Source organism: Oncorhynchus kisutch, unplaced genomic scaffold (assembly GCF_002021735.2).
Source record: "Oncorhynchus kisutch isolate 150728-3 unplaced genomic scaffold, Okis_V2 scaffold904, whole genome shotgun sequence".
NCBI lineage: Eukaryota > Metazoa > Chordata > Actinopteri > Salmoniformes > Salmonidae > Oncorhynchus > Oncorhynchus kisutch.
The window spans coordinates 109,324-123,520 of NW_022262849.1; the positions used below are offsets into that span (position 1 = coordinate 109,324).

The window sequence follows — 14,197 nt, forward strand, 5'->3', positions numbered from 1 at the left end:
GAAGGGGATTTTACAGGGCCCTAATGGACTACAGACATTGGCAGTATCCTAGCCTAAAAACAAATGCTGAATGCACTGCCTAGATTTTGAGGTAAACGCATTGTCCATTATTTGATTTGATCTGGGCAGGGCAGGGAAGCACTAACAAACTGCATTTAGTCCAATAAAAAGACACAACATTATTAGGGTGATAAATAAAAGGCCCTAGTCCATGAAGTTGTCATAAGTATGAACGTAGGATGTGCCCTCTTTCCCCCCCCACAAGAGTGAAATATATGGTCTGGAAATGCAAGCAAGGTTTGAGCTTTTCAGTGTGTGTCACAAGGTGACAAAAGGCTCGTTGTCACGCGGCCTGGTCAGGAAGGCCAATGTGCGAGTGATGTTGACCACATAGTAGCAGGAAACCTTTAACCTTAAAAGAGTATGCAACTTCAATAGGGGAAATATGCAACTTCAATAGGGGAAACTTCAAGCAGTGGAGTGGACACACTGATAGTAGAGGCACATTTTCCCTGTATACAAAGTATTGAGCAATTGGTGAAAGAAAAAAAACACCCTATAACAGCTAATAGCTACAATTGTGATGCGTAATGCACTCATACAGCATGAATTGTTGATCAACTCTGTAGTAGAGGGGAATTGCTTATTACAACCTACAGAAGCACACAGGCCATAAATACACAGTACCCATCACCTCAGGGTAATAGTCATTTTACCTTCCTGGTGGTGCCACAGGAGTTCACAGTGAAGTGGAAGTAGGCGAAGCGATCTTCACTGTAGGTGGGACACCAGGCGGGGTCGCTCAGGGTCAGCTGACCGGGGTTCAGACCGGAAGCAGACTCCACCTTCATCGCCAGCGCAGTCATCGTTCCGTTTGAGAAACACTCTTGGAGGTGGGGGATCAAAAGACAGGTAGCCATCAGACCTGGGTTCTGTATTTGTTACACTTAATTGAGCTTGCCGAGCACAGTAGAACCAATGGAATAGCACCAAATATGCAAACCATGCCCATCTGGTTCTCCAGATTGAATTGAAGAATACACCTGAAGTCGTAAAATGTCTAACTAGTCATTTGTTATGCTAACTATCTAGCAAGAGGTTGCATAGCAACATCATCAACTTCCGGTTGACAGGTGAAGAGCTAGTACACGCGACTGAAAGCATACTGTTCGTTTACAGGTTGGAACAACCTATTTCGTATGTTTTTGCGGTCCTTTTTTGGAACCGTATAAGCTTAAATGTTGCGGCATCCTGCAGCACATCTTGCGTGGTTCCGCATAATTCTATGGCACGTTATTTAAGTGTCAGCCAAGATGCAATTTACCACTCATCACTGATCCTTTCACCTTCATCCATCTCAGACGTACTCTCATCTGGGCTACCTGCACAGCCTACCTCATTACAGATGTGCAGATCCACCAACCAAACGCACCACTACATTCACTTCCAAAACCGAATGTTTTGATCGAACACAACATTTTTTAAATAATAATAATTCAATGTCCAAAGTCAGATTCCGCACTCGTGGTACGTTGTGATTCAAACTGTAGCCCAAATGAGCGTGCTCTGGTATCAATTCTCATCGGGAGAAGTCCTCAACTTCAAAACGTTGTTTTCTACAGCAAAGCTGGCTTACCTTACGTATTCACTACTGCACTTGTTTATTGCAATTGAATGGTAAAAACACATCCAAGAAACACCCACATCAAACCACACCCCCAAGACAATTCTTGTTTGCCTTCAGTCATGGCCGCTAGCATTTCTTAATGAGCATTGATGAAAAACAAGAGCTGTGCTCGAATACCCACACTAACATACTGTATACTACATACTTAATGAGTATATACTGAATACTATATATTATTAGTTCATTTTAGTATACTGTAAACGAACAGTATGCTTTCAATTGCGCGTTCTAGCTTTTCACCTGTCTACCGGAAGGTGATGCTGTTGCTATGCAACCTCTTGCTAGCTATCTAGCATAACAAATGACTGGTTAGACATTATACGACTTCAGGTGTGTTCTTAAATTCAATCAGGAGATCCAGAATGCGCTCATGAATTCAGAGCTTTGTCAGATTGTCTGTTTGTAAATTCAGAGCAGAGTAGACAGCCAGAGCGAATTTACAAAAGCACCCGAATGTCCATTGAGAACGCACAATGACTATACCATTTAGCTAAACTCAGAATGACGGGAATAATCACGTCAAACATTGGGTAGTTAGTTAGATAGCCTATAGTTATTATACTGTCAAGTTTTATCTATAAGTAGCCAACTAACGTTAGGTATCTAGCTAACAACATACCGGTACATACTGCTGTACTGATACGCTATGTAAGACCAGTGTAGCTAACAAATTGTCAGCCAATATAACGTGTAAGTTAACTTATTTAAAAAGTAATTACTTTATTACATTGCTCAACATTTTCTTAATATTTGTCATAATTAGTTAAAGCAATGAATTTGTATCCGCTCTCGTTGTACTTCGACTGCATATTTTCCGCCATTTCCAACAAATCTGGAAATGTCCCATTTCCTGAAGAATTGCATTATTGGCCCTAAAGTACTGAAACAGTGTCCTCTTCGTGTATTCCTCATATTTTGGCGAATTTAGTACGACATCCTGGAACATTTGGCATACTAAATATATCCATAGTATTTTATTTCACCTTCATTTAACCAGTTAGGCTAGTTGAGAACAAGCTCTCATTTACAACTGCAACCTGGCCAAGATAAAGCAAAGCAGTTCGACACATACAACAACACAGAGTTACAGATGGAATAAACAAACATACAGTAGAAAAAGTCTATATACAGTGTGTGCAAATAAGGAAAGGATAAGGGAGGTAAGGCAATAAATAGGCCATGGTGGCGAAGTAATTACAATATAGCAATTAAACACTGGAATGGTAGATGTGCAGAAGATGAATGTGCAAGTAGAGATACTGGGGTGCAAAGGAGCAAGATAAATAAATAAATACAGCAAGGGGATGAGGTAGTTGGATGGGCTATTTACAGATGGGCTATGTACAGGTGCAGTGATCTGTGAGCTGTTCTGACAGCTGGTGCTTAAAGCTTAGTGAGGGAGATCTGAGTCTCCAGCTTCAGTGATTTTTGCAGTTTGTTCCAGTCATTTGCAGCAGAGAACTGGAAGTAAAGGCGGCCAAAGGAAAAATTGGCTTTGGGGGTGACCAGTGAGATTCTCCTGTTGGAGCGTGTGCTATGGGTCGGTGCTGCTATGGTGACCAGTGAGATGAGATAAGGCGGGGCTTTACCTAGCAGAGACTTGTAGATGACCTGGAGCCAGTGGGTTTGGCGACGAGTATGAAGCGAGGGCCAGCCAACGAGAGCATATAGGTTGCAGTGGTGGGTAGTAAATGGGGCTTTTGGATTGGAGATGCTTAATGTGAGTCTGGAAGGAGAGTTTACAGTCTAACCAGACACCTAGGTATTTGTAGTCCACATATTCTAAGTCAGAACCGTCCAGAGTAGTGATGCTGGACGGGCGGACAGGTGCGGGCAGCGATCGGTTGAAGAGCATGCATTTAGTTTTACTTGCATTTAAGAGCAGTTGGAGGCCACGGAAGGAGAGTTGTATGGCATTGAAGCTCATCTGGAGGTTAGTTAACACAGTGTCCAAAGAAGGGCCAGAGGTATAGAGGTATACTATGATATATTTATACAGGTATACTATGACCAATAAGCATACTAAATACTCAATTCATGTCACAAACAGTACAGTTAGTACGAGTATTCGAACACAGCTAAGGCCAAATGAGGAAGTGCAGTCACCTTTTAATCCTGAATGACAATTGTCTTGCCTCATAGAGATAGATAAATCTTCTTAGGGCTGATCGATATGACAACAGCCAGTGAAAGTGCAGGGCGCCAAATTCAAAAGAACAGAAATCTCATAATTAAAATTCCTCAGACATACAAGTATTTCACACCATTTTAAAAATACACTTCTTGTTAATGCCACCACAGTGCCCGATTTCAAATAGGCTTTACGGCGAAAGCACCACAAACGATTATGTTTGGTCAGAGCCAAGTCACAGAAAAACACACTCATTTTTCCAGCCAAAGAGAGGAGTCACAAAAATCTGAAATAGAGATAAAATTAATCACTAACCTTTGATGATCTTCATCAGATGACACTCATAGGACTTCATGTTACACAATACATGTATGTTTTGTTCGATAAAGTTCATATTTATATCAAAAGAATCTCAGTATACGTTGGAGCGTTATGTTCAGTAGTTCCAAAAACATCCGGTGATTTTGCAGAGAGCCACATCAGTTTACAGAAATACTCATAATAAATGTAGATGAAAATAAAATTGTTATGCACAGAATTAAAGATATATTTCTGCTTAATGCAACCGCTGTGTCAGATTTCAAAAAACCTTTACGGAAAAGCAAACCATGCAATAATCTGACTACGGCGCTCAGAGACCAAACAGGCCAAAAAGAGGTCAACAGAAGTCAGAAATAACATTATAAATATTCACTTACCTTAGATGATCTTCATCTTCATCAATCCCAGGAATCCCAGTTCCACAAGAAATGTTTGTTTTGTTCGATCATTTATGTCCAAATAGCTACTTTTGTTAGCGAGTTTTGTAAACAAATCCAATCTCACGAAGCGTGTTCATTAGGAGCAGACGAAATGTCAAAAAGTTATGTTACAGTCCGTAGAAACATGTCAAACGATGTATAGAATCAATCTTTAGGATGTTGTTAAAATACATCTTCAATAATGTTCCAACCGGAGAATTCCTTTGTCTGTAGAATTGCGATGGAACAGAGCTCGCTCTCATGTGAACGAGCGTCACGAGCTCAAGGCATTCTGCCAGACCTCTGACTCATTCCCCTCTCATTCGCCCTCACCTCACAGTAGAAGCATCAAACAAGGTTCTAAAGATTGTTGACATCTAGGAAGTGCAACATGACCAATATCCCACTGTGTCTTCAATAGGGAATGAGTTGAAAAACGACCAACCTCAGATTTCCCACTTCCTGGTTGGATTTTTTTCTCAGGTTTCTGCCTGCCATATGTGTTCTGTTCTACTCACAGACATCATTCAAACGGTTTTAGAACCTTCAGAGGGTTTTCTATCCAAATATACTAATAATATGCATATCTTAGCTTCTGGGACTGAGTAGCAGGCAGTTTACTCTGGGCACCTCTGGACAAGAAGATAATAAGAAGCCATAAGAAGATAAAAGACTCATCTATGTATCTGTGCCAATATAGTGTCTGTGACAGCATGGGCAGCACCATTGAGGCTATCTTCACATTAAAGTAGTAACATTTCTTCTTCACAATTGTCTGAGCCCTTCTGATGACCCGATTGGACATGACTTCAACAGGGTCACCAGTAGGGCTCAGCCAAATGAAGTTGGTAGTCCCACCCAGTTGACTACATTCAAATTGTGAAAGTGCATGAAATGCAGCATTTTGGCCATTAGAGGCCAATATCTTTCTCTCTGTCTGGGCTACAATTGTAGACGGTTGGGTAATTATGCTTTTCACCTGTGAAAGGCTGTTGTGCTGCTAATGAGGGAGTTCTATTAACCTGAGCCGAGGTGCACCGGTCCATGGCCCCTGACATGAATGGATAAAAGCGGTGAGGGCGGAGCACCCTTCTAAAATTGAACAGTAGCCTTACATTTAGGTTTTTGTCCTAACACTACACAGCTGATTCAGATTAACAAAGCTGGATGATTATTTGAATCAGCTTTGTAGGGCTAGGGGAATAAAAAGAAAATGTGCAGCCCTTTGGGGTTCAGGTGACTGAGTGTGGGAAGCCTTTGTCATAGGGTAAAAGTTGCATACCCCTGGGCTGTAGGCTGCACACTTTGGGTCAAATATCAGGTTCTGTAGCTGGGTATTTTATCAGAACAAATCTGTTCTACAATGATTATTTTCCTTAGCTCAGGGTAAGTAGTAGCAGGCCTAGGAGAGTCTTATGCGACACAAACATTTGAGTTGTGTTCTTCCTCCTTTTAATCATAATAATTTGTCAAATGCCTTACAGGTTGTTTTGCCTATTGATGGCAGCTGTGGGCATACAAGCACAACAGACACCTTCTATAAGTATGCATTTTGCACCTTGCAAATTTAAGCACTAAGTGTTTGACAAGATTTTTTTTTTAAACTAACCTTTCCTATTCCAGATGACCTCAACGCTGAATGCCTTGGTAACGTTATTCGTTTGAGTGTCGCTCCTCTTTTTGACGAGGTTGACACTGTCTTCAGTGAGTTTGCCTCTTATGATTCTCTTTCTCTCCTTTCATAATTCATGGCTTGATATTGCTTGTCAACTATTGTGTTCACACCATCTCCATCCCTTCCAGATGACACACAAATCATAAACCTGACGCCTGGACTTGCTACTCAGTGTGGATTCAGCTTTAAATTTGACCCCATGGGGAATGCCATGTTTTTTGCTTCTCTTCAAAACTGCTTTTCCCAAAACATGGTAACCCTAAGAACTGTAGTGTTTGCTTGTACTTCAAATGGATAGTTTGCCTTTCAGTGTCACTGCATTTGCAACTCGTACTGTAGCAATGTCATTTTATTTACCTTTGACATGGAGTCATGCTGAGACCAGGCTCTTTTACAGATGAGCCCTGTCTACACAAAGATACAAGTCAATATTTGCATCACTAGATGGAAAAATGAAATAACTGAACCCATTCTTCAGTAAAAAGGTCCTCAATAAGCCTGAGTTGCCGTAGAGCTGCTAATACATACAATTTAGCGCATGGAGGTTATTAGAAGTCCGGTTCCAGGAACATTGAAGCAGTTTTCCTTAACTCTGTGGATATCAAAAGGATCTCCATTGTTAGCCACCCCTTGGTCTGGTATCTCTTACCTCTAAGTTAATGATGACGTAAGGTACAGCAGAAGTTTATGGAGGGCTTTCAGAGGGCCAGCCAACTTTCTGATACAGACTGCAGTGATGTGAACTATTGAGCTCTACTCCTGTAGTGTGGCTTCAATACAGTGGCAGCTGCATTCATATAGCCAATTTTGCCACAGTCTATAACACAGCATGAATGTCACCTGAATTTAGTTTTTTTGCTATATAATGAAGGCTTTTTTCCCTTCCCCCTTCATTTTAGGATGATAAGATGTTCAGCTTGGTCATGCAGTTCAGGCTGCCAGGAAACCACATGACTGAAGACCCTGTTTATAGAGTGGGCAAAACCTGTAGCTACACCCCCTGGACCTCCCGAGAGATTCTGTGCGACCGCAACTACATGGAGGCAAGTGAGCAGAGCATGCCCCAATGGACATGTTTACAGTCCCACTTGTCGTACTGCCTGTATAAATGATCTGTCTAGAGCTACAACTGTCCAGTGTTTCATTTCTTCTGCGACACAACGTAGAGGTCTTGACTCTCTCAATTCCACTCGTGTCTTCAAAATGCACAGGTGAGGAATTTTGGCCTATTCTCAATGCATTTAAGGAGGCGAGTGGACAGATTGAGAACTGGCCCTTGATTTCCTCTTGTATGGGAGGGAGAAAATGCATAAGGAATAATGGCCTTTCTTCTCTAGGTGTCTGTCAGAAGGACTCTTCCAGACATCCAAACCATCCCCAAACAGCCCACTGGGGGCCCGAAAGCAAGGAGCGGCAACTTCCGGAGGGGAGCTGAGGTTTATATATTTCAGTTTCTGTAATTTCACTACAAAATGACAGGATGGTGCTAAACAATGTGCGTTTGACAATTTTGTTTAATTCATGTTTCCATTTCCTGAGACAGGCTGTTGCTTCAGGATACAAAATGACAGCAGTCGTCTTTAGTCCTAGCAAGAATGTCATGAATGTGGATGAGGTCCAAAGGAAGGGCTATGCAATAGCCAACACTCTCACACGGCTGGTGTTAAGAAGCCCTCATAATGCAGAGGAGACATACCTCCAGAATGTAAGCTGACCTCCATGAACTGGGTCATGTTCAGTAGAGCAAACATTTGGAAACGGTGGCCCTACCTGAACTCTGCAACATATTGTTAATACGGTGTGTCCTACTGAACAGGTAGCTGGGGTTCCGATGCAGGTGCTCTCAACCTCAACCTTCTTTGAGCAGAAGTGGCTGGTTACTCGAGTAGATGCCACGGCTGTTTGTCCAACACCAGGTTGAGTGTGAAATAATTTAAGATCCTATAAGCCCAGTTCTTAATTGGCTCCAGACAAGACATTCATGTAGTGTTCAGTTGGGAAAATGTTTTCCAAATAATGGCACAGTTTTCAGTTGCAAAATGTTCTGTTTTGATGTGCACTTGGCTTCTTGTGTCACTGCAGAGGCAGTGGCCTTTACTCCAGAAGTGATCACCTGGTACATGCCCAAGCACATAGACCCACTTTTCTCCTCTGATGCCTTCACCATGTTGGAGGTGTACATGGGAATTGACGCTAAGAGGCTGGACACTGAGGAAATGGCTGCCAGAAACTACTCGGTTTTAGTCACAGAGGCTCATATTATTGTTGAAATTCCGGTGGGGGCGGTTGGCGGCTACTTCAAGGTCAGCATTGGATGAGTAAAATGTTCCTGTCTTATTTGTAGAGCCCTTTATACTATAGCAGTTGTCAGTGCTTTGCAGTAACCCTTTGCCATCTCTCATGGGTAAACTCCTAGAAACGTTTCTTATTGAGCAATTGTTTGCTTAACCAGGCTAATATACAATGGTTTGCAAAATTGTGAGAATTTTGCATAAAATTACACTTAAATTTCAGACCAAATATCCACACTGGAGTATTGTTTACCTGACTTTTTAGGGAGGCGGTAGCTTTGCCACTGTCAACTGAATGCAAGCAACACTCGGCTGCTGTTTACATATTGCGCAAGTGTTTACTTTGCGTGTCAGTTGCTTTGAAAATGCAAGTTGACAACCATACACCTACCAGCTGTCTAAAGTCTGGTAACCAATACTTTCCTTTGGATATTGTGTCTTAAATTACGAGCGGCAAAAAGTGGTAGAATAATTGTATTTAACATTCTGGCTTATAAGGAACATTTACCTGTTTTTGCACTCAAATTGTGTATTACAGCCTGACTGCATCACTCGTCTCCCTTACAGAGCCATATTCAGGATGACCAGTACTTTGTCACTTACACCATTGAGCCCATGCTTGAGTTGCTGTGGATCGAGGAGGTCGCACACGAGAACACCAGCTATAAAGTCCTCTTCCCTATCACAACACCTCCGATGGCCAGGCCTCCACAAGTTCGCAACTGTGAGTCTGGTTTAGTTAAATAGTGCCTATGGTAATTTGGGATGCCTGGGTTGTTCATTAGGCACAAAACAGAAAATGTACTGAAACGGGGAGGCAATACCTGGACTTAACCAATAACAAATGTCCATTTTCAACTTCCATTGTACCGCATTTCAAAATGTTTTCCTTTGTTTGCCAATGAACAGACACGCCCTTGGACACAGTTCCTGAGCAGGCAGTGTTTGTGCTTGAGTTGGGGACCTTCAACCTTGATGTGGAGCTGCTGAACATCACCTTTCCCACCATGGTGCTAACTGTTGCAGAGTGCAACGCCAGGGGCTTCAATGTTCAAGAGCAGAGATCCCCGGACAACACCTTGAAGACCTTCAGGATGGAGGTGCCCTTCTCAGACCCGGTGGTCTTTAAGGAGGTGTGTTTCTGTTAAATGCAAAGCCACACGCAGTGATTTGTTCATGCCCTAATAAGTGGGCCACCAACAAAATATAAATAATGGCACAAATGTACTTTGTATCCCTCATTTACTCAAGTGTTGTTTTAATAGTCCCCATATGTACTTAGTTGTCACTTGATGTTGAATAGAGTTCTGTTGCAACAATAATGCTGACCAATGCTTTTAACTTCACTACAGAGAAGGGCGGAACAAGGTGTCACAACCTTCACTCTTCAGCTGATCTACGGCCTGGTCATCTTTCCAGAGTACGCTCCTTTCTCTCACTCTGCCGTTGTGGACGCTGTACTGCTGGACATTGGTATGCCTCTGGACTACGCCAAACTACTGTTGAATGGTTTCCTCTCGTTAATGATTGCCCTGAAAGGAAATTGGCAGTGAAAGACCAACTAGCCATACTGTAGGGTTTTCCTATGCGGTCTTTCTACAGAGAATGTTAAGCTTTAGAGTATTTGGACCCAGTTTCCCTGTTCCTGATTTGCCAGGATCGTGTTTATTCAGTCCCACCGTAGCAAAACATTTTGCAAGGGTTTCTTCTTGGACAAGTTCAAGTAGTACCTTCCTGTTTTTTGTGCTTAATTAATGAACACAACCCTGTTTGTCCTTGTAGTGCCACCCTCAGTCACTGGCTACTGTGATCAGGAGAACTTCCACATCACTGTGGACTACAGGAACCAAGAGCCCTTTTTTGTGGTCTTGGTTGGCAAGCGGCTGCTTAACCATGAGTTTGCTCAACAGTATTTAACAGAGGGCGACACAGACTTCACCATCACGTTGCCCTTCTCTTCGCCGGACGCAGTGTTTGAGGTACGACGCTCTCCCAAAACATGTTAACCTAAATTGCTGCAGCTAGCTTTGCTTTCCTTACCCTGTATACATTCATACAATATTGGACTAATGAACTCTCCCATTGGTTCCCAGTCGGTTCACTCGTCGGCTGTCCGGAGCAGACTGGATGTGGCTCTGTTGAATCCTTACAACAACATGACCATCAAATACTTTTCCCTGGCTTGCAGCTTCCTCAAAACGCTGACTGGTTGGTTCTCAAACAATTACTTACGATAAATTGTCGTTTAACATGGTTACCAAACCTGGGTTCCTTGCAAATACCGTGAGTCTAAATGGTAGTGCCAGATGGGCATGGTTTGCATTTTTGGTGCTATTCCATTGGTTCAAGCTCAATAAGTGTAACAAATACAGAACCCAGGTCTGATGGCTACCTGTCTTTTGCTCCCCCACCTCCAAGAGTGTTTCTCTAACGGAACGATGACTGCGCTGGCAGTGAAGGTGGAGTCTGCTCCCGGTCTGAACCCCGGTCAGCTGACCCTGAGCGACCCTGCCTGTGGTCCCACCTACAGTGACGATCGCTTCGCCTACTTCCACTTCACTGTGAACTCCTGTGGCACCACCAGGAAGGTAAAATTACTATTACCCTGAGGTGATGGGTACTGTGTATTTACGGACTGTTTGCTTCTTCAGGCTGTAATAAGCAATTCCCCTCTACTACATAGTTTATCAACAATGTCATGCTGTATGAGAACGAAATCTCCTTGCCAGATGAACTTGAGGTGAAGCTGAATGCCACGACGTCTTCAGAGCAGGAATATCAGTAAGTGGATTACGCATCACAATTGTAGCTATTAGCTTTCATAAGGTTTATTTTTCTTCAATTGCTCAATACTTTGTATACAGGGAAAATGTGCCTCTACTACCAGTGTCCACTCCACTGCTTGACGTTTCCCCTATTGAAGTTGCTTACATCCCTCTTTCTAGGTTAAAGGTTTCCTGCTCCTATGTGGCCAACATCACTCGCACATTGGCCTTCCTGACCAGGCCGCGTGACAACGAGCCTTTTGCCGAGACTGGGACGGGTCGACTAATGGTCAGAATGAGACTCGCTCAGGGTAAGCGTGCACAAATTCAGAATTTCAACTTGACCCCTAGCCTCTAAAAGAATCTTGGATGGTCTCCTTTACAAAACCATTCCCAAAAATGTAAGCCTTGTGATATATTACTCTTGCGTTCTGAGATCTACAGGTGTGGCTATGTAGTAACGGTGAGGAGCTGATTTGGGAATTTGTCAGAAGCCTCTAGTGGGGGGTGGATAGTGTTGGCTATAAATGGCGTGTGTTCATTGGGGCACAACAGGATATGATAAACGAGCATTTCTTAATGGACAAGTTCCGATGGTGCCCACTGACCACGACCCCCGTTTGTCTTGTTCTGTGTTCCAGACGCCTCGTATAACACATTCCACCAGGAGGAGGACTATCCAGTGGTGAGGTACCTGAGACAGCCTCTGCACTTTGAGGTGGAGCTGACCACGTCCTCTGATCCCAAGGTAGCGCTGGTGCTTGACCACTGCTGGGCCACCCTCAACGAGGACCGCGACTCCCGACCCCGGTGGAATCTCATCATTAATGGGTAACATGTCGTTTTTGGGCCTAAACAAGTGTTATTCCACAGGTGTGGTTCCTGAGTAATTAGCAACCTATCATGCTTGGCAGGCCATTTACTTTGGCTACCGTGGCTATGCCCCCATCCATAGGTCGAGTGGTCACAATGCTTAAAAACGATGTGAGCCATGTTTGGTCTGTCACCAGATCTCCACCCAATTTCACACTTATGGGAGATTCTGGCGCGTATGATCGCATGCTTGTTATCACTGAGTGGTCCCTGCAGCGTATCATTGGAACGTATGCTGCATCAAACGACTCTAAACCGCGTTGTCTGAAAAGCATCTAAACAATGTTTTGTGTTGAGAAATAAAGGTCTTCACAACTTTATTCCAGCTTTGCTTGTAAAATATATCAATGTTAACGTTATCATCTAGTCTAAATAACAGGTTGACTTGTTTTACAGTATGATGCGGTACAAGGGAGCCATGTAAATCTAGTATAGAAAGTATGGCAGCCATGTTTGTCAAGCAAGAACTCCTAGAATGCTGTTCACTGCGCCCGTTGCCTGAGATCTTAACTTAGTTTGGCCACTTCAGCATGTGATAATGTTTGTACTTGTTACGGCGTACACATGACAAGTAGTTTACAGGTAACTATACAAATACAACCGTAGCACGAAAGCTAAGATATAGCACAATCCATTATTGGGGCTAAGTCCTTGGGGGAAGGTATTGTGAAGAGGATGATGCAGGAAATATTACTAAGATCTGGGAATTTATCAACAATAAATGGTGAGGCAGACAGTTTTTCTAAGCTATATACCCCTGGAAAGGGGGGGTCTGATCTGGCAACCCTGAGGTACCATAGTTTACACTCTGATGCCGTGTTCAAATCAACTGACGACTTCTGTGCATTCAAGACAATGGGGGTACTCCAGTTGAGATCACCATAAGTCTGACAGACGCTTACGTGATAACCCGACTGCATTGTATGGTGTTAGCTTATATTCAGTACCACCTTCAAGTGTTTTACACACGTGTCCATTACAATCTAGGCAAGAATCAGAAAGCATGAATAAAACGCTAAGCACATTATACTTACGGTACGATGCAGTAGAAACGACAACACGTGACAGAAAATAAGGCACTTTGATAGGAATACACGCATGTCCACAGTTATTTGTGAGGAAGGCAATAAATGTGCAAGGACTGTATACTTGATCTGGGGAAGTGCTTGGGCTATCTTTTGAAGGAAAGTTTGTCCGGCTCATTAAATTCTCAAATAGAAATGGTCTGCAACCGTGAAATAAGTTACTTTTGTGAATGAATGAGGCAAAATTAGAAGTTGAAACTGCTTCTAGAAATTAGCAGGTAGTGTGCCTTGGTCTGAGGTCAGCGTGGGTTAAATGTCCACATGTTGGAACGGTGAGTGCATTCTGACATCACGCGCATGAAATCAACTCCCACTGGGGCGACTGTTGAAGATATTTGGAACTTGTGTGTGTGAAAAGGTTAATGTTGGCATTACCTACACCTTTTTACTCAATGTTATCCTTTTGGTTTGCTACAGTTCAGTGTTGTGCCAAGCTGATCAGTCAAATGGAAATCAAGAGCGGCTGGCAAGCTTGGCTTGCCTTTCCGATTGGTTACATACAACTGCTCTTAACACTGACTGAATAGTTGTTGGTTTTGGGTTGAATTCAGGCACAAGTGACCTCTTGTATTTAAAACAGTTATTGCACTAAACCTAAAGGATTGTTCAGATGCCTGTGCAGCATGGATGTTTGAAACTGAATAGGATCAGTTGACAGGATCCCCAGAAGTTGATGCCGCTTTCAATGGAATTTCCTGTCCTAGAGAATGCGCTAATTGGGAGTTGCTAAACATGAACAAATACCACGGTCAAGTGTAGCAGCATCTTGCTAACCTTATTTAGCTAGCTAATGTTCATATTTTTAAAAAATGTTACTACATTTTTTTATTTGGGTGAGCACTTTGCCACAGATGGACATGCTGGCCTAATTTTTATCTCAAGAATTTAAATTGGGTTACTATAGAAAGATGACTTATTTTCCTACATTGTAATGGGCTACAATGACTTTT

The 14,197-nt window shown here is 42.8% G+C and overlaps 1 long non-coding RNA gene across 1 annotated transcript; it reads left to right on the top strand.

Annotated features, from left to right (window-relative positions):
- Positions 1-9,640: 9,640 nt before the first annotated feature.
- LOC116363042 (uncharacterized) lies at positions 9,641-10,356 on the top strand. Its single transcript, XR_004207810.1, has 3 exons — positions 9,641-9,657; positions 9,877-9,997; positions 10,307-10,356. It is a non-coding gene; the product is annotated as an uncharacterized LOC116363042 (long non-coding RNA).
- Positions 10,357-14,197: the final 3,841 nt, after the last annotated feature.